This window comes from Papio anubis, chromosome 10 (assembly GCF_008728515.1).
Source record: "Papio anubis isolate 15944 chromosome 10, Panubis1.0, whole genome shotgun sequence".
Taxonomy (NCBI): Eukaryota; Metazoa; Chordata; class Mammalia; order Primates; family Cercopithecidae; genus Papio; species Papio anubis.
The window spans coordinates 61,842,923-61,863,339 of record NC_044985.1 but is presented as its reverse complement, the minus strand read 5'-3'; the positions used below and the strand labels follow the sequence as shown (position 1 = coordinate 61,863,339).

Here is a 20,417-nt window from a genome sequence, read left to right as displayed (position 1 = left end):
GAATATATTTTCAACAAGAAAATGCTCACAGCTCACCCTACGAATAGCTCTTTTGTTACATAATATTTCAGACATTTCCATCAGGTTTCACCAGAGGTTTGATCTGTGATTAACATAGTATCTTAAGTAAATTATATAACAGTTATGAAATTTATAATTTCAATGACCATTACATTGAATCTATAATTAAATAATAAATATCTACTACTATACTGATTATTTAATTAGTTACTGTTCCTTTATCTAGGAAGGCATTATTATATCACTATGCTGTCTTATAGTTTAATAAATTGTTCATCTAAAATCTTATGCTAATTATGCTAATTTTGCTTACTATTTAGAAGAGGTACAACTTTTTTTTTGTTTTTTTTTTGAGAGAGGGTCTCACTGTGTCACACAGGCTGGAGAGTAGTGGTGCAGTTGATCATGGCTCACTGCAGCCTCGAACTCCTGGGCTCAAGCGATTCTTCTGCCTTCTGCCTCAGCCTCCCAGGTAGCTGTGGCTACAGGCACTTACCATCATGCCCAGTTAATTTTTAAATTATTTTGTAGCGATAAGACCTTGCTGTGTTGCCCAGGCTGATCTTGAGCTCCTGGCCTCAGGCAGTCCTCTTGCCTCCTGCCTTGGCCTCCCGAAGTGCTGGGATTATAGGTGTGAGCCACTGCACCTGGCCAAGGAGGTACAAGTCTTAATAAAACTGCAATCAAAATTATACAGAACAGAATGGGGACATTCAGAAAGTCTAAGCTTATTCTCCTGTTCCATTATGGACACTCTGGAAGACATTGAGGAGGTTCTTTCCTGTGTCTCTTTTTCCACAAGTCAATTTAGATTAATCATTATCATCATTTTGTGACTTTGAAAATCTAGGGTTTCAGAATAAAGGGTTAAATAACTTTATACATTTGAAAAGAAATAAATTTAAATAAATTTATTATTTCTTTCTTTTCTTTCTTTTTTTTTTCTTTTAAGATGGAATATTGCTCTGTTGCCCAGGCTGGAGTGAAATGACGCGATCTCAGCTCACTGCAGCCTCCGCCTCTTGGGTTCAAGTGATTCTCCTGCCTCAGCCTCCTGAGTAGCTAGGATTATAGGCCCGTGCCATCATGCCTGCCTAATTTTTGTATTTTTAGTAGAGACTGGGTTTAGCCATGTTGGCCAGGCTGGTCTCGAACTCCTGATCTCAAGTGATCCACCAACTTTGGCCTCCCAAAGTGCTGGGATTACAGGCATGAGCCACCGTGCCTGGCCAAAATTTATTGTTTCTGATTCATAGAAAAGTGTTAACATCAAATTATTTTTAAAATTATGTTAATGGTGAAAAAGATAATAGAAATTTCCTTGTCATAAAATTAAATTTTGTTTCTTTTTTAAGGAAGTAAAATATATTAAGGTATTACATTTAAATACAACTTTTATACGGCAATAGCAATGGATGAATCTCCATTTCATTTCAATAGAAACTATACAATTTGGTTTCCTATTGCGAGGGCTTTAAATCATGATACTTAAAAACAGTCTTATTTTCCTAGTTGCAAAAAGCTCTGTTAATCAGAAAATGCACTCTTCTGTTCACAGAAACAGATGGTATGTAATATTTGACCTTCTCAGAGAAAATAAAATTTAAAAATACTTGAAGAAGAGTACAAACATATGAATTTTGAAATGCTGCAGGTGAATATACAATTTCTAGTTAAAAGCTCTCTTAGAATACATCTCTCATCAAATACTAGGCCTTGCTTGGGATAAAGGAAATCATTCATTGGAGTACTCTGCTTCTGTTTCACATCTCTTGGGAAAAGAGGAGGACAATCAGACAATGAGAAAACGAAGAAAGCAAACTCTAACCATCAAGGTTTCAAATGTGTAGTAGACATACATTGGGTTGACCACCCAGTTCACAATGCTTCTCCAAATGGCTATATTTTTCCTACTTATCCCACCCCACATTTGGGAAAATGTTCATCTTCCCCTTGCTCTGAATTGGAGGTTCCATCCTGTTACTGATATAACTCCCAGCCCCTGAAGAGATACGCATATGACTCAAGAAGGGCTAATCACTTGGCCATTGTGATTGGTCCAAGGGGTGCATGTATGAGTTAGTCTATGCCAATCAGTCTCCTTCCCAGAGATTTTCCAAACTGGGGCTAGGAGGAAGCACTTCCTTTCTGTTTGGTTGCTAAGCTATGAGGCTAAGTTTGGATCCATCACAGGCCATGTTTCCAGTCTTACACAGATGGCAGACCCAAAATCATAAAGCTAAAAATCAGAGAGAAGCAGATTCAAGCATAGAGAAAGAAAGAGAGAGAGAAGACATTTAAATTATCACTTCACACCCATCAGGATGGATGGCTACTATATTAAAAACAGTGTTGATGAGGATGTAGAGAAATTGAAACCCTGTTGGTGGGAATGAAAAATGGTGCAGCTACTGTGGAAACCAGTATGGTGATTCCTCAAAAAATTAAAAATAGAGCTACCATATGATCCACCAATTCTACTTCTGGGTATATATCCAAAAGAATTGCAAGCAGAGTCTTGAAGAAATAGTTGTACACTCATGTTATCAGCAGGATTATTTCACCATAGCCAAAGCGGAGAAATAACCCAAGTGTCCATCGATGAATGGATAAAGAAAATGTGGTATATACAAACAATGGAATATTATGCAGCATTAAAGACAAAGGAATTATGACACATGCTAGAATAAAAGAATGACCTTTGAGCACATTATGCTATGTGAAATAAGCCAATCACAAACAGATATACACTGTATGATTCCACTTACATCACTTACATATGAAATATCTAGAGTAGTCGGGTTCATAGAAACAGAAAGTTGAAGGGTAGTGGTTAAGGGCTGGAGGGAGAGGGAAATGGTTTGTTTAACGGACATAGAGTTTCAGTTTTGTAAGACAGAGGTTGTGGAGATTGGTTGTACAACCATGTGAATATCCTTAACACTACTGAACTGGACACTTAAAAATAGGATGGTGAATTTTATGTTAGTGTGATTTACAGTTAAAAATTTTTTAATTAAATTAAATACATTATTGTAATCATTAGAAGAAAATGTAGCTAAAATACATGAAATGTAAGCATGACATCAAAAGTAAAAGTCATAACAGAATGTCTGTGTATACAAAGAATGTGTTAATGTTGATTATCTGTTGGCCTTTGTGTTATGGTTACTTTTTAAAATCTTTGATTTGCTATTTTTCTGTAATGAACATTATTGAGTTACATAATGAGAAACTGCAATAAATAATTTTTAATTGGCAAAAATGAAATATTGTGGGTTTTTTTGTCATTCACCAAAGATTGTGAATAATTATAAAATTCCGTGTTAGTAAAGATATGAAAACAGCTACTCTTATACACTGCTATGGGAATATAATCTGGTACAACCTTTCTGAAAGGCAATTTAGTCACCTGTACAGGCCAAAATTGATCTGTGGTTCCTAAGTCTCTTTATCTGAATGAATTGCTTTCTGTTTGTTTGTTTGTTTGCTTGTTTTTTGTTGTTTTGAGATGGAGTCTCGCTCTGTTATTCAGGCTGGAGTGCAGTGCACCATCGCAGCTCATCAACCGTACACAGGAAGCTACTTACCATGGTGGAGCCATTTGCTATCACTTTGACATCTTGTCAAAAAACAAGGGCATGTGTGGAAAGACTGAAAAATGGCTGATAAACGGCCAACTTTAAAAATAGAAAGGAGATAATTAGGAAAACTCAAACCAACACGCTTAATGCTTCTGTTTAGACAACATCCTGAAGCATTAAGCGGCAACATTTAAATAATATTTTTCTCAGTAGAAGAAAAAATGGAAAAAGGGTGTTTGTTTCATAATACTGATAGCGTATCACACTTACATTACTTGAAAAAGTAAAAAAAATTGGTAATATCCAGGACTATCTAATTAGGCAGAATTTTAAATCTGACATCCCTAAAGATACAGTTTTCTTAACTTAAACATTGATTTCTAATGCCTACGGTCTGATAAAAATAGATGTTAGCAAACAAAATAGAGCTAATTTGTGTCATAAGAATTAAATCTCTGTCTGTTTCTGCAAAAAATGATTTAATCTGCTAATGCCTGGGGTAAAGGATTTGTAGCAATTTTTCAAATAGGAATAGTTCCAAATACTAGCTTTTCCCAGATATTTCCCCCAAGGACTTATTACAAGAGAACTTCAATTGATGTGTAAATGGAGAAGACAACTGCCTACACGGATGATTCAGGAGAGTACCAAAACCATCTACCTTACTAACGGCAACAGATTCATTATCTTCCTTCCACCAATCTCTGGGTATGTTTTGAATGGAATAAGCCTAAAAACAAATAACAACATCAACAACAACAACAACAACAAACAGTTTATTTCTACTGAAGACTCTTGAAGGAGAATGACACTTTAAATCCTGTTATGAACTAAATGTTTATGTTCCCTGAAAAACTCGTATGTTGAAATCCTAACCCCCAAAGTTATAGTATTTGGAGGTGGGGACTTTGGGAAGTAATTAGGTTATGAGAGTGGAGCAAGATTAGTGCCTTTTTAAGGAGAAGAGGTTTTTCTCTCTTTTTCTGTCTCCCCATCCCCTTCCTCTTTCTCTGCTCCCTGCCACATGAGAATACGTGGAGAAGATGGCCATCTGCAAACCAGGAAGTGTGTCCTCTCTAGACACTAGATCTGCAAGCCCTTTTATCTTGAACTTCCCAGTCTCCAGAATTGTGAGAAATAAATATCTGTTGTTCAAGCTGCCCAGTTTATTGTAGTCTGTTGTAGTAGCTGGAATTGACTTAAGTAAGGCAAGTCAGCTCCAGTAAGGATGAGTTACTCTTCTGAGAAGGGAGGAGCCATGCAATATGAATGCATGGAACACAGGCATCACTAGGAGGCAGGGGGTGAAAGAGGGAGAAAATAGCAAAGAAAAGGGTGGTGGACCAGACAAACTCGTCCTACACCTTAACTTGCCTTCCCAAGACAGACTCTGGTTTCCACTTAGGCTTTTTCTGTTCCCATTCTCAACGTCTATATTTTTCCACTTCATGTTGTTTGATCAAGAGATGGAAAGTGGAGCAGGCAAAGAGAAGTTCATAAAATTTTAATGTTATAAATTATAGCCTTATTTAATAGTCAAAAAGTTGAAAAAATAATGGTCCTTTGTAACTCCAGAGAGAAATCAGTGAGCAAGATGGCACAAGTGGGCTTTTGGAGAGGCAGACTGTGAGTCAGAGATGAGCAAGAAGGAGGTTCATTAGGCATGCTCCAAGGATCATCACCTAGGACAGGAAAGGCAGGGAAAGGGAAGGGACTGGCAGAGGGAGAAGTGGAGCTGTGATGGATTGATGGATTCTCAATGAAACCCTTAGCCCTCTGGGATATTCTGAAGCAGGGATGATCCATCAAAGATGCCTTGAATTGGGGCAAGAGGGCTAGGCCTTTATACCTCTGCATTGACCAGTGATTGGATGTAGACCACCCCAGAAAGGGACTGTCACCTTAGGCAAGGAATCTCTCTTCAACTGAGGAAATCCCTGAAAGGAACTGACAGCTGAGGGCTGCCTCGTCCACAGCATTCCTTGCTGCTAGGGGAATAAAACCTTCAGTCCTGAAGGGAGAATCTGAGCAGTGCATGACAGTGACCACCACAGAGAGAAAATTCGTACCTACCACAAAGCTTAATGCATGTTTAATATTTGTTTAATAAATGAATATCCTTGTTCTATCTTGCAAATTGTCCCGTTTCCCAACAAAAAAATAAATATGGTATTATTAAAGTTTTTATAGACAATTGTCTTCGATAACTAGTTTTTCTGATGTAAAAGACTGGCAAGATATCGTTCTGTAGCTAAACCTGTGGCCAAGGAAAATGGCATTATGTGACAAATATCTGTGAGAGTCTGCTGTAACTTAATGTACGTTTAGTTTTGCATTTTTGTGAAAAACAATTTGCATTTTGAAGCCATGTTAAACGTACAGAAAACTTTCAGAAAGAGGAAAAGTCACTTTTGTTATTTGAATAGTTTGAGAGTAAGTTGCTGATCTGATGCTGTATTACCCCTATACTTTAGTGTGTTTTTTCCTACAGACAGTGATATTCTCCTATTTAACCAGAACACAACTACTCAAGACAGGGAGTTAACATCAGCACATTGCTATGATCTAATCCTTAGACCATGTTCAAGTTTTACCAAATGTTCCAATGTAATTTATAATAAAAGAATCCAGTCCAAAATCAAGTACTGCATTTAGTTCATCTTTCTAGTTGTCTTCAATCTGGAACCATTTCTGTCTTTCCTTGACTTTCAGGACCCTGACACTTTAGAAGATTATATGTCATTAATTTTTATAATGTTCCCCAGTTTAGCTTTGTCTGATATTACCTTATGATAAGGTTTTGCTTCTTTGGCAAGAATCTCACCGAAGCAATGCTGTGTTCTCATTGCATTCTATCAGAAGGTCTACATTTTCGATTTGTTTTATTACTGAGATGTTCACTTTGATTATTTGATTAAAATGGTATCTTCTAGGCTCCTCTATTGTAAATTGACTCCATTTCCCTTTTTTTATTCATAAATATTTTGCAGGACATAGTTGAGGCTATGTAAATATCTCATTCTTCACTAGGTATCAATTTATTTATTTATTTATATGACTATGAACTCATGGATTTATGCTTTAATCAATTTATTACTATTATTTACTTTGATGCTCAAATTGTTCCAGATTTATCTAGTGGTGTACCCTTCAAGCTGACTTCTGAGTCATTTTGACTTGATGCCTGCACAATTTTGGGGGGCACTTCTTACTTTCTAGCCTAGTAAGATTTTCCAGGTTAATCTTGTATTTCCTCTGCCCTAATCCTGAAATCAGCCATTTCTCTGAGCTCTACTTTTTTTATTTTTTATTTTTTGAGACAGAGTCTCTCTTTGTTACCTAAGCCGGAGTACAGTGGCTCCAGCATAGCTCACTGCAGCCTTGAACCTCCTGGGTTCAAGCAATCCTCTCATTTTAGCCTTCTGAGTAGCAGGCACTACAGGTATACACTACCACACCTAATTTCTAAAAAATTACTTTTGTAGAGACAGGGTCTTGCTATGTTGTTGAAATCGTTTGGCTCTGTGTTCCCACCCAAATCTCATCTTGTAGGTCCCATAATTCCCATGTGTTGTGGGAGGGGCCTGGTGGGAGATGATTGAATCATGGGGGTGGGTCTTTCCTGTGCTATTCTCATGATAGTGAATGGGTCTCATGAGATCTGAAGGTTTTATAAACAGGAGTTTCTCTGCAGAAGCTGTCTCTTTGCCTGCTGCCATCCATGTAAGACATGACTTGCTACAAATTGCCTTCCTCCATGATTGTGAGGCCTCCCCAGCCATGTGGAACTGTAAGTCCATTAAACTTCTTCCCAGTCTTGGGTATGTCTTTATCAGCAGTATGAAAACAGACTAATAAAGTACATTGGCACCGGTAGAGTGGGGCATTACTGAAAAGATACCCAAAAATGTGGAATCGACTTTGAAACTGAGTAACAGGCATAGGTTGGAACAGTTTGGAGGGCTCAGAAGAAGAGAGGAAAATGTAGGGAAGTTTGGAACTTCCTAGAGACTTGTTGAATAGCTTTGACAAAAATGCTGATAGTGATATGAACCATGACATCCAGGTTGGGGTGGTCTCAGATGGAAACGAGGAACTTGTTGGGAACCAGAGCAAAGGTGACTCTTGTTATGTTTTAGCAAAAAGACTGGCAGCATTTTGCCCCTGCCCTAGAGATTTATGGAACTTTGAACTTGAAAGAGATGATTTAGGGTATCTGGCAGAAGAAATGTCTAAACAGCAAAGCATTCAAGAGGTGACTTGGATGCTGTTGAGGGCATTCAGTTTTATTAGGGAAGCAGAGCATAAATGTTCAGAAAATTTGCAACCTGACAATGCAATAGAACAGAAAAATCTCGTTTTCTGAGGAGAAATCCAAGCCAGCCTCAGAAGTTTGCATAAGTAATTAGGAGCCAAATGTTAATCCCCAAGACAATGGGGAAAATGTCTCCAGGGCATGTGAGAGGCATTCATGGCAGCCCCTCCCATCACAGGCCCAGAGGCCTAGGAGGAAAAAGTGGTTTCATGGGCTGGGTCCAGGGTCCTCATGCTGTGTGCAGTCTAGGGACTTGGTGCCCTGCATCCCAGCTGCTCCAGCCATGGCTGAAAGGGGCTGATGTAGAGCTCGGACTGTGGCTTCAGAGGATACAAGCCTCAAGCCCTGGCAGCTTCCATGTGGTGTTGAGCTTGTGAGTGCACAAAAGTCAAGAATTGAGGTTTGGGAACCTCCGTCTAGATTTCATAAGATGTAGGGAAATGCCTGGATGCCCAGGCAGAAGTTTGCTGTAGGGGTGGGGTCCTCATGAGGAACGTCTGCTAGGGCAGTGCAGAAGGGAAATGTGGGGTGGGAGCCCCCACACAGAGTCCCTACTGGGGCACCACCTAGTAAAGCTGTGAGAATAGCGTCACCGTCTTCCAGACTCCAGAATGGTAGATCCACTGACAGCTTGTACCATGCACCTGGAAAAGCCACAGACACTCAATGCTAGCCAGTGAAGGCAGCTGGGAAGGAGGCTGTACCCTCCAAAGCCACAGGGGTGGGGCTGCCCAAGACAATGGGAACCTGCCTTTTGTATCAGCATGACCTGGATGTGAGACATGGAGTCCAAGGAGATCATTTTGGAGCTTTAAGATCTGATTGTCCTGTGGATTTCGGACTTGCATGGGGCCTGTAGCCCCTTTGTTTTGGCCAATTTCTCCCATTTGGATTGGCTGTATTTACCCAATGCCTGTCCCCCTATTGTATCTAGGAATTAACTAACTTGCTTTTGATTTTACAGGCTCATAGGTGGAAGGGACTTACTTGCCTTGTGTTGGATGAGACTTTGAACTATGGACTTGTGAGTTAATGATGAAATGAATTGAGACTTTTGGGGACTGTTCAGAAGGCATGATTGGTTTTGAAATGTGAAGATATGAGATTTGGGAGGGACCAGGGGCAGAATGATATGATTTGGCTCTGTGTTCCCACTCAAATCTTGTCTTGTAGATCCCATAATTCCCATATGTTGTCAGAAGCACCTGGCAGGAGATGATTGAAACATGGGGGCAGGTCTTTCCCATGTTATTCTCATGATAGTGAATGGGTCTCATGAGATCTGATGGTTTTAAAAACGGGAGTTTCTCTGTACAAGCGCTCTCTTTGCCTGCCACCATCCATGTAAGACATAGCTTGCTCCTCCTTGCTTTCTGCCTTGATTGTGAGGCCTTCCAAGCCACGTGGAACTGTAAGTCCATTAAACCTCTTTTACTTTCCAGTCTCAGGTATGTCTTTATCAGCAGTGTGTAAATGGACTAATACAGTTGTCCAGGCTGGTTCTAAATTCCTGGGCTCAAGCTATCCTCCTGGTTTGGCCTCCTAAAGTGTTGGGATTACATGGGTGAGCCACCACACCTGGCCTATGTCTCTGAGCTCTATTAAGGTCCCCTCTCCACTAGGGCACTTCACCCATCATAAGGATATAAAAGTATGCTAAAGAAGAGTTTATGAAAACTCTATAATGGAGTGTTTCTTGCTCTTTGAGTTTGAAATATACAGCACTCTGTGCTTGAAATTCTAAGCTCCAAAGGTACAGATGTCATAGGTTTATTCCAATATCTTTACTGTGTAGATGTGTATCTTTGGTATATCTAGGAAGTAATGTAAAGTTAATAGTTTGCATAACATAGTACAATTTATATAGCCAAGGCCTGTAAAAGGTGATAAAACCCATTTAAAACTGCTCTGTGGTAAGATTTGTGATTGCCAGTTCAGCAGCATAAGGGTGATGGACTTTGAACAGAATAGACAACTTGGGTTTGTGTCTCAGCAGAACCCTTTAGTAAGAAAATAATCTCTATCTCACTGGGTTGTGTAAATATTAAATGAGATAGCTCCCATAAAGCTGCCAAGTAAACTATAAAGGACTATTTTAATATAAAATATTATTTAAAAATGCTTACATTCACATAACTATTAAAACCTCAAAAAATGAACTTGGTTTTCTCAAGGAAAGTAAAATCAATGTGGCAAAACAAACAAACAAACAAACAAACAAATGGTAACACTATTAGCCTTTTAAAACTGAGATTGTATTTATAGGCTGCATTTTTTTCACAGAACCTTAATAGAACTCAAATTGCAATTGTGCTGAAATCTCTCTAATGATTGCCATTATTGCTTAACTTTCTTACATGCTTTGTTAAATTCAGGATATGCTATTCTTTGGGGTCATCTACAGATAAATTGTTTGTTAGACTGTTAAAATTACTGAGAGTAAACCACTGATAAAGAATAGTCTGCAGCTCTTTCAAAGGTTTGCAGACTATGGGTGGACCTGAATAATGAGTTAGGAAGAAAGTGAACTATTAAACAATTCTTACTTGTTCTTATTTAGTTGGAGTTTTATAGAAAAGAAGAGAAAACTAGTGCATTGCTGTTAATTTTGTACGTAAGAGTGTTATTGTCTTTTTAAAAAGTGATTAGCTTCTAGAGACATACTAAAACATGAAAAAATGTAATATGAAAGAGACATTTTTCCTGAGATGAGTGGATGAAAGTTCAGGAGTCAGCAAACTTTTTCTGTAAAGGGCTAAATAGTAACTATTTTAGACTTTGCAGGCCATACAACTTCTTTTGCAACTATTCAACTCCACTACTGCAGCACAAAAACAGGCATGTAAACAGAAGTGTATGGCTGTGTTCCAACAAAATTTTATTTGCAAAAGGAGGCGACAGGCTGGATTTAGTCTGTGGGTCATAGTTTCCAACCTCCGGGGACAAAGGAAACTAAATTTGCCGAGATTCATGATTATGAAAGCTCAGTGATGGGTACAAAAAAGTTGTTACACTATTCTGTGTACAGTTTATATATTTAAAATTTTCCATAATAAATTTTCTATAATAAAAAGTCAAAAACAAAGAAGAAAATTTTGATAAGAGATAGAGAAGAAAATGAGATAACCAGGCTGTGATAAAATAACTTCATATTTGATATACACTCATTTTACTAGTTTAATGGTCCAATCTGCTGGCTATTTTCCATTTATTTATTTATTTATTTATTTGACAGGGTCTTTCACTGTCTCCCAGGCTGGAATGCAGTGGCTTGATCACAGCTCACTGCAGCTTTGACCTCCTAGGCTCAAGTGATCCTCCTGCCTCAGCCTCCCATGTAGCTGGGACCATAGGTACATGCCACCCCACCAGGACAATTTTTGTATTTTTCGCAGAGACAGGGTCTCATTTTGTTGCCCAGACTTGTCTCGAACTCCTAGGCTCAAGCAATTCTCCTGCTTCAGCCTCCCAAAGTGTTGGGATTACAGGCATGAGGTACCACTCCTGGCCTATTTTCCTTTTATATAATCTGCCTGATCATTTTTTAAAAAAGGTACTGAATTGGAATATTTATGAAACTATTTTTTGGTGATAGACTAAATTTGGCATACTTAAGTGCCAAGGGATTTTAAAACCTTTTATTTTTAAAAAACCAACACATGAAATAAAGGATATATTTCATATAGGATTCTAGGACTTAGGATTACAATGCTATTGAAAGTTCATGATTGGCATTATTCCTTTACTCAAAACTCATGGCCATGATACATAATACATTAAAGGAAAAAAATAGACAGCTTATTTTTTTTTTTAATGTGTTTAAAAAAAGAAAGGACTTAGCTGTGTTCAGTAAGATAAATCTCTGTGAGCCAGGAACAGAAAATGCAATGAAGAAAATAGGTAGGTGGGAGTCATGAGCCTGCTGAATTCTGGGTCAAGAAGTAGATAGAGGCAATTGTGAGTTCATATCCTTTTGGGAGATCAGAGACAGGTTCACTGCCTAAAACCAGGAGCTAGGCTGGTGATCCTCACTTAGTCCCATCCCTTTCACAAGGAAGCTTTAAAAAGCTGCTGACTACTGCTTGAGACTACAGCTTTAGGGGAAGCTGTGAGCTTCAGGAGGCAGGACAGAAACACAAGCTGGCAACCAGTATTCTACATGTTATCATGAAGGATGTAATCAATGACTTGTCCACATTATCATTTTTTAAAATTTTAAGTTCCCAGATACATATGCAGGACATGCAGGTTTGTTACATAGGTAAACGTGTGCTGCACCTATCAACCCATCACCTAGGTATTAAGCCCCACATGCATTAGCTATTTTTCCTGATGCTCTCCCTCCCCCTACCTGCTCTCATCACCACTGACAGACCCCAGTGTGTGATGTTCCTCTCCCTGTGTCCATGTGTTCTCGTTGTTCAGCTCACACTTAAGAGTGAGAACATGTGGTGTTTGGTTTTCTGTTTCTGTGTTAGTTTGCTGAGGATGATGGCTTCCAGCTCCATCCATGTCCCTGCAAAGGACATGATCTCATTGCTTTTTATGGCTGCATAGTATTCCATGGTGTACATGTACCACATTTTCTTTATCCAGTCTATCACTAATGGGCATTTGGGTTGATTCCATTTCTTTGCTATTGTGAATAGTGCTGCAGTAAACATATGCGTGCATGTATCTTTAAAATAAAATGATTTATAGGTCCAATTTATTTACCCCTTTTTGTGCCCATATCCTTTGCCAATGTAACGTTGAAGTTCTTCCCATAAAAGGAAGTATGGTCCGGCACAATGGCTCACGCCTGTAATCCCAGCACTTTGGGAGGCCGAGGCGAGTGGATCACAAAGTCAGGAGTTAAGACCAGCCTGGCCAAGATGGTGAAATCCCGTCTCTACTAAAAATACAAAAATTAGCCAGGCATGGTGGTGGGTGCCTGTAATCCCAGCTACTCGGGAGGCTGAGGCAGAGAACTGCTTGAACCTCCAGGTGGAGGCTGCAATGAGCTGAGATTGCGCCACTGCACTCCAGCCTGGGTGACAGAGCAAGACTGTCTCAAAAGAAAAAAAAAAAAAAGCAGTATACTTTTCTGGGCTCAGCCATGGGACATGCTTTGGCCAATGGGGTGTTAGTAGGTATGATGAAAGCAAGGACTTGAAATGTGCTTATCAGGCGCGGTGGCTCAAGCCTCTAATCCCAGCACTTTGGGAGGCCGAGACGGGCAGATCACGAGGTCAGGAGATCGAGACCATCCTGGCTAACATGGTGAAACCCCGTCTCTACTAAAAATACAAAAGAAATTGGCTGGGCGTGGTGGCGGGCGCCTGTAGTCCCAGCTACACAGGAGGCTGAGGCCAGAGAATGGCGTGAACCCAGGAGGCAGAGCTTGCAGTGAGTGGAGATCAGGCCACTACACTCCAGCCTGGGCGACAGAGCGAGACTCTGTCTCAAAAAAAAAAAAAAAGAAATGTCCTTATCTAATGGGGCTTGCCCCCTTGTACTTTTGTCACCACAATGAGAATTTTCCCCAGGGTAGCTGCTGCCCTGGGCCCCAGAATAAGCATGCTTAGCAGAAGTGCCCTCCCTGTTTGCAGACCTGGCAACTCCACTCACCTTACACCCTCTCTGTGGCTGACAGTGCCCCAGGTGATATGATCCAGCAGCCTCCTGGCCTCCCCTCCTCCACTCTCCCTCTCTCACTGTTCCAGGCCCACAGCTTCCTCCCTGTCCCTTGAACACTTGCCCCAGGGTGTTTGCACTGGCACACCCTCCTCCATTCTTCCCAGCTGGGCCCTTCTCATCACCCATAAGTCAGTACAACTGTCATCTCCTCAGAGAGGCCCAGGCTGCCCAGGGCCCCAGATTCCACCTGCACCTCAGAATGAGCATGTGGAGCATAACTGTCCTGGCTGCCTGAGACCTGCTTTGTAAAGTAAAGCTACTTCAGCGACTGCAGCCTGAAGTTGCCCTAAATGACTTGCAGACCTATGAGAAAATTAAAAGGTTATTAACAAAATGAAAAGCTTAAAAGCTTACATGTCACTGAGATTTTGTGATTGTTTCTTCCATAGCAACAGTAAGCTAACTAGAAGTCAGCACCTAATACTGGTATGCTGCTGTAACCAGAACCTAAAATGTATGGTATTAGCTTAGGGTGGTGGATATGGTGAGGGAACTATTAGAGAAACTGAAAAATGGCAATCTATATTTGTACAATGGTTGCCCATAGTAATGTGGAGGATAGTAGGATAGTTTCTAGGCATATATCAAAGGTATGGGGCTAGGTGCTTTAAGTATTATTATTATTGAGACCAAGTCTCACTCACTCTGTTGCCCAGGCTGGAGTGCAGTGGTGCGATCTTGGCTCACTGCAACCTCTGTGTCCCACGTTCAAGAGATTCTCCTGCCTCAGCCTTCCGAGTAGCTGGGATTACAGGTGTGCGCCACAGCATCCAGCTTATTTATTTATTTATTTATTTATTTATTTATTTATTTTGAGACAGAGTTTCGCTCTTGTTGCCCAGGCTGGAGTGCAATGATGCAATCTTGGCTCACTGCAACCTCTGCCTCCTGGGTTCAAGACATTCTCCTGCCTCAGCCTCCTGAGTAGCCAGGATTACAGGCATGCGCTACCACACTTGGCTAATTTTTCATATTTTTAGTAGAGACGGGGGTTTCTCCATGTTGGTCAGGCTGGTCTCGAACTCCTGACCTCAGGTGATCCACCCACCTTGGCCTCTCAAAGTGATGGGATTACAGGCGTGAGCCACTGCACCCGGCTTTATTGTATTTTTAGTAGAGATAGGGTTTCGCCATGCTGGCCAGGCTGGTCTTGAACTCCTGGCCTCAAGCAATCCACCTCCCTCAGCCTCCCAAAGTGCTGGGATTACAGACATGAGCCACTGCTCCCAACTTTAAGTCCTATTTGATAAAACAGCAAGAAAAATGAGAAATTCAGAAAAAAATCCCACTGACTTGCAAGAGGTGTTTAGAGAGCCCAGAACTTGCTTAGTTGAAGAATACAATTCTTAATCTCCAGTGAGTTTCAGAACCATCCTGGGAGAAAAACATCAAACTAAGGACAAGGCTGTTATGTCCTTCATTTAGACATCTGAAAGAATTAAAGTAGTGCCTGGTAGATCCTTTCACCTGGAAAAAGGGGTTTCTAGAAAGCTTAAGGGCAGGGTCCCTCAAAAATTGAGTGAGCATTAATTCCTCATAATAAAGTCTAGAAAGACAGGCATGTAGCAAAAATAATTGTGGGTGTAGGTTTTTTTTTTTTAGACAGAGTCTTGCTTTGTCACCCAAGCTGCAGTACAGTGGTGCAATCTCAGCTCACTGCAACCTCTGCCTCCTGGGTTCAAGCGATTCTCCTGTCTCAGCCTCCCAGGTAGCTGGAATTACAGTCACATGCCACCACACCTGGCTAATTTTTGTATTTTCAGTAGAGAAGGGGTTTCGCTATGTTAGCCAGGCTGGTCTCGAACTCTTGACCTCAGGTGATCTGCCCACCTCAGCCTCCCAAAGTGCTGGGATTACAGGCGTGAGCCACCATGTCTGGCCACAAAAATTTTTAAAAAGAATAAATTATGAAACAAAGTCAGGCTTAAGTGATCCAAGAATAGGTAGAAAGAGTTTTTAAAAAAATTTGCTGGACATGGTGGCATATGCCAGCTGTTTGGGACGCAGAGGCAGGAGGATGGCCTGAGGCCAGAAGTTCAAGGATACAGTGCATTATGATTGCTCCCGTGAATAGCCACTGCACTACAGCCTGGGCAACACAGTGAGGCCCTGTCTCTAAAAACGTAAATATTTTTAAAATAAATAAATAAAATAAAAGAGTTTAAAAAATTAGGAAAACATACCAATTTCAAGACTCAATGGACATCCTAGACTGCACATGGTCTAAGAAAGAATTACTATATTTTAAGGCATTACTGAGGAAATAACGAAAAATGCAACAGAGAAAGATTTTTTAAAATAAGTGAGAAAATAAGTGACACAGAGACCAGATTGAGAGGCTCCAACTGTCTAATAAAATTTCAAAAGAAGAAAATAGACAAAATTACAAAGAACCAACATTTGAAGACATAGGGGCAGATAACTTTCCAGAATTGAAGAATAATCCCTTAGAGTAAAAGTACATTCTGTACCAAGCAGGATAAAATATAAACTCTTACATAGACACATAAGAGTAAAACTGCAGGATACAAAAAAAATTTAAAGTTATCAAAGAGGGAACAAAATCAACCATAAAGGAATAAAAATTAGACTAATAACAGATTTCTAATTGAGAAAAATAAGTGACAGGATGCAATAGAATGATGTTTCAAATTGCTAAGGGAAAATAACTCCAGTTGTAGAATTCTATACTAAGCCAGAAGCTACTATCTAAGAGTGAAAGCAAAGTAAAGGCATTTGCAGACAAAAAGGAAACAAAATGAAACAAAACCCCAAAATACATCTCACTGAAATAACCATTAGAGCTTGCAAGAAGAAAAGTGAAGGTAAGGGAAAGAAGTTAGATGCAAAATACAATGGTGATTTTATGGTATGTGAATTGTATATCAATAAAATTATTTTGCTTAAAAAGAAACAATGATGAGCATAAAATTGTCATGTTTGAATATTAATTTTTAAAAAAATATATTTTATGATAAAAATGTTGATACTGAATTTCCAGACAACAATAAAAGGAAAGGTAGGAATCTGTTAATGAGTAAACAAAATAATGTCCTTTTCCTGTTTGGAAGGAAGGTAGAAATACTAAACAACTTTAGACTTTAGTAGGAAGTTTAAGGGTGGCCCCTAAGAAACATAAATGTAATCTGTAACTTCCAAGTAAGGAGAACATCAAAGTGGGGGGATAATAGAAAACCTTATCAACCTGGCAGATGAACAGAACTAAAGAACCAAATGTAAATAATGGTAAACACATAAAATAAAGTGTCAAAAAATAAATGCAAGAGCTAGGCATGATGGGCCGGGTGCGGTGGCTCACGCCTTTAATCCCAACACTTTGGGAGGTTGATGTTGGTGGATCACTTGAGGTCAGGAGTTCAAGACCAGCCTGACCAACATGGTGAGACTCCGTCTCTACTAAAAATAGAAAATTAGCCCAGCATAGTGGTGCACGCCTATAATCACAGCTATTTGGGAGGCTGAGACAGGAGAATCGCTTGAACCCAGGAAGCAGAGGTTGCAGTGAGCCAAGATCACACCATTGCACTCTAGCCTGGGCAACAAGAGCAAAACTCTGTCTCAAAAAAAAAAAAAAAAAACAAAACAAAACAAAACAAAACTAGGCATGATGTCACACACTAGAAGTCCCAGTTATTCAGCAGTATGAAGCAGGAGGATCACTTGAGCCCTGGAGTCTAAGACCAGCCTGGGCAACACAGCAAGACCACACTTCTAAATGAATGAATAAATGAGTAAATAAGCAAATCTAAATGTCATTAATCACAATGGATGTAAATGCGTTAAAGTGACCTGATGATTCCACAGACTATCAGATTCCACAAAGAACAAAATTTAGCCACATGTTGCTTATAAGATACACATCCAAAGTAAAATGTCACAGAAATTTTGAGAAAAAGGAATAAAAATACACTACACAGGAATAAAAATACACTACACTGATTCTGAAAATGATAGAGGAGCTTTTATCAGACTATGTCTCCTACAACAATTACAAACTCTGGGCAACATATATATATATTCAATTAGTTCACATATATATGACCTAATTGAAGGTACTTGGAGAATTCCCAAAAGCAGGCAGAAACCAAGGGGAGTAAACATTGAAAGAAGAGAACCACACCGGGTGAGATTCATGTTTATGAACCTTTACCTCAGCACAGCAATGCTAGAACTCAAGCAGAAAAGTGCAGTCTTAATGGCTTGAGTCAATGGGCACACTATGGGGATGCCTAAGCAATTTGAGAGCAAGGGAGCATCCCCTAAAAAGGGCAGAGCCAAAAAACAAGGAGTCCCAAAATCTATGATAAACCTCACTCTAAATTTTTGGCTGACTCTTTGGTTGTGCATGTGCAAGGGAGACTACCAGAGGTGGTGGTGATGGAAAACAACACCTGAAAGGCTGAAAACTCCAACAGAAATCCAGGAGCCACCCATTGCAAAAGAGGGAGAGGTGGAAATGGGGGTCCAAATCAGCTAAGTGCCTGCTAGAACAGAAATGAAGACTCTTCATCTAAAGGTAATAGAATCTAGTCTAAACAATGTTTGATTCCCAATGTCTTACATATGATAAAGCTAAACATGTGAATTACTAATGTTACAACTGTTACTCTTACATTGGGCTACTCTTCAGCCAGGAGAAGGAATGAATCACTGATACGCACCACAGCATGGATGAATTTCACAGACTTCATGCTGAGTGAAAGCACATAAATACAAATGAGTGCACAGTCAACTGTGTGTATCCCTGGTTCCACATCTGCGGATTCAACCAGCCTAGTTTGAAAATACGTGAAAAAAAAAAGGATGGTTGTGCCTGCATTGAATACATACAGATCTTTTTCTTGTCGTTATTTCCTAAACAATACAGTATAACAACTGTTTACATAGCATTTACATTGTACTAGATATTATAAGTAATCTACAGATAAAGTAAACAAGAAAATGTGCATAGGTTATATGCAAATACTACACCACTTTATTTTTATTTATTTTTGAGACAGGTCTTGCTCTGTTACCCAGGCTGGAGTGCAGTGGCACAATCTTGGCTCACTGCAACCTCCACCTCCTGGGCTCAAGTGATCTCCCCACCTCAGTACCACAAACAGCTGGGAATATAGGTAGCCACCATGCCAGGCTAATTTTTCTTTTGTTTTTGAGAGATGGGGTTTCACCATGTTGCCCAGGCTGGTCTCAAACTCCTGAGGTCAGTGATCCACTCACCTCAGCCTCCCAAAATGCTGCAGTTACAGGCGTACGTCACTGTACCTGGCCTACATCATTTTATATGAGACTTAACAATTTGAGCATCCGTGGATTTTGGTATCTGCAGGGAGGTCCTGAGAACATTCCTCCTCAGATACCAAGGGACAACTGTATACTGTATGATTCCATGTATGTGATGTTCTAGAAAAGGCAACACTATCTAGTGTGAATGAAATCAGAAAAAGGATATTCTTGTGAGATTGATGGGAAAGGGGCATGAGGGAACTTGCTGCCCCAATAAAAATGATCTCTATCTTGAAGGGGTGGGATTGTCAAGAACTGTGAAGGGTCTGAGATGTTATCCTACTTGCAAGATAAAAAGCCTGCCACCATCTCCTGCATCAGATACAAAGGACTTCATTATCTGCAACACAGTAAGCAGCCTGAGCTGCATGTCTGCCTTGGCTCCTTTTGTCCCCCAGGCCTTACAGGGGTAATGCAGAGTGACCTGAGTGGATGCCGTGCATGCCACAGTGTGTGCTAGAACTGAGGAACACCAAGCTTAAGGAGCCTAAATCTTTAATCAAGAGCTGTAACTCTGCTTGCCCTTTGCCCTGGAAGGAGACATTATCTTAATTTTACTAACCAGAATTTGTCTCTTGCACCAGAGGGAGACATTATCTGTCTTCTGATTCTGTTTACTATATAAACATCTTTAAAAAGATAGTGCCTTTGCTTACAAGACAAACAGAAACACAACAGACCCATGGGAATAGTCTCCAAGTGGGTTATAAGAGTGTATGCGTTAATCAAGAATTCTCAAATCTTACACTTAAGATGTGTAGATGACACTGTAATCTTTATCCCCAAAAACACAACAATAAAACCCTTTAAAACAAACACAAAAGCAGAATTAGGTGTGGCCAAATTAAGGATGACAGTAAAGGGGGATTCCTGTGTTCTTGTGAATCCTCTAAAATTGATAGGTTGGGGAGAAGCCAGCGTGCCTTACTGGCAGCTGACTCACTGTAAACTACTTTTTCAAACTACGTTATATAATAGAAGCTTATAATAATTATATAAGCTATTATACATAAGGGCAAAGAAGTCATCTTTTTTTCTCTTCACCATTATGTCCTCGGCAGTTAGTACATACATGTTCAATATATTATTGTTGAATAAACTTGTATAACCAAGGTGAAAAAGGAACCAACACTTTGACCCCGAAGTCACTGAGTCACCCTCTTTATTCTGCCATCTCTAATCCTTTTCTCTTGCTTTCACTTCTTCTCATCTCAGTTATACTTTTCTTACTTTATTTTTCCACCTCATTCTTTCAAGGAGTCATACAATGGAATAAAATTTTTTCACAATTGCATGGTCTATTTATAACATAAAAGATTTTATACTTCTTAAAAAACAAATAAAACCCAGAACAGTGGTTGAATTAAACAGCGTGTAAACTTAAAAAAAAAAAAAAAATCATTAAACAAGAGGCCTCAAAAAATTGGGTAAAGACTCATAACTGTTCCTGTTCATGGAAATCTTCAGTAAAAGGCCAAAGATTTATATGATCTGAAGAGAAACCGGAGTAT

General features: G+C 39.7%; 1 non-coding gene across 1 annotated transcript; it reads right to left on the bottom strand.

Moving 5' to 3' along the window:
• Nucleotides 1–20,302: 20,302 nt before the first annotated feature.
• On the bottom strand, nucleotides 20,303–20,417 carry LOC116269359. The gene has a single exon (XR_004176821.1). It is a non-coding gene; the product is annotated as a U5 spliceosomal RNA (small nuclear RNA).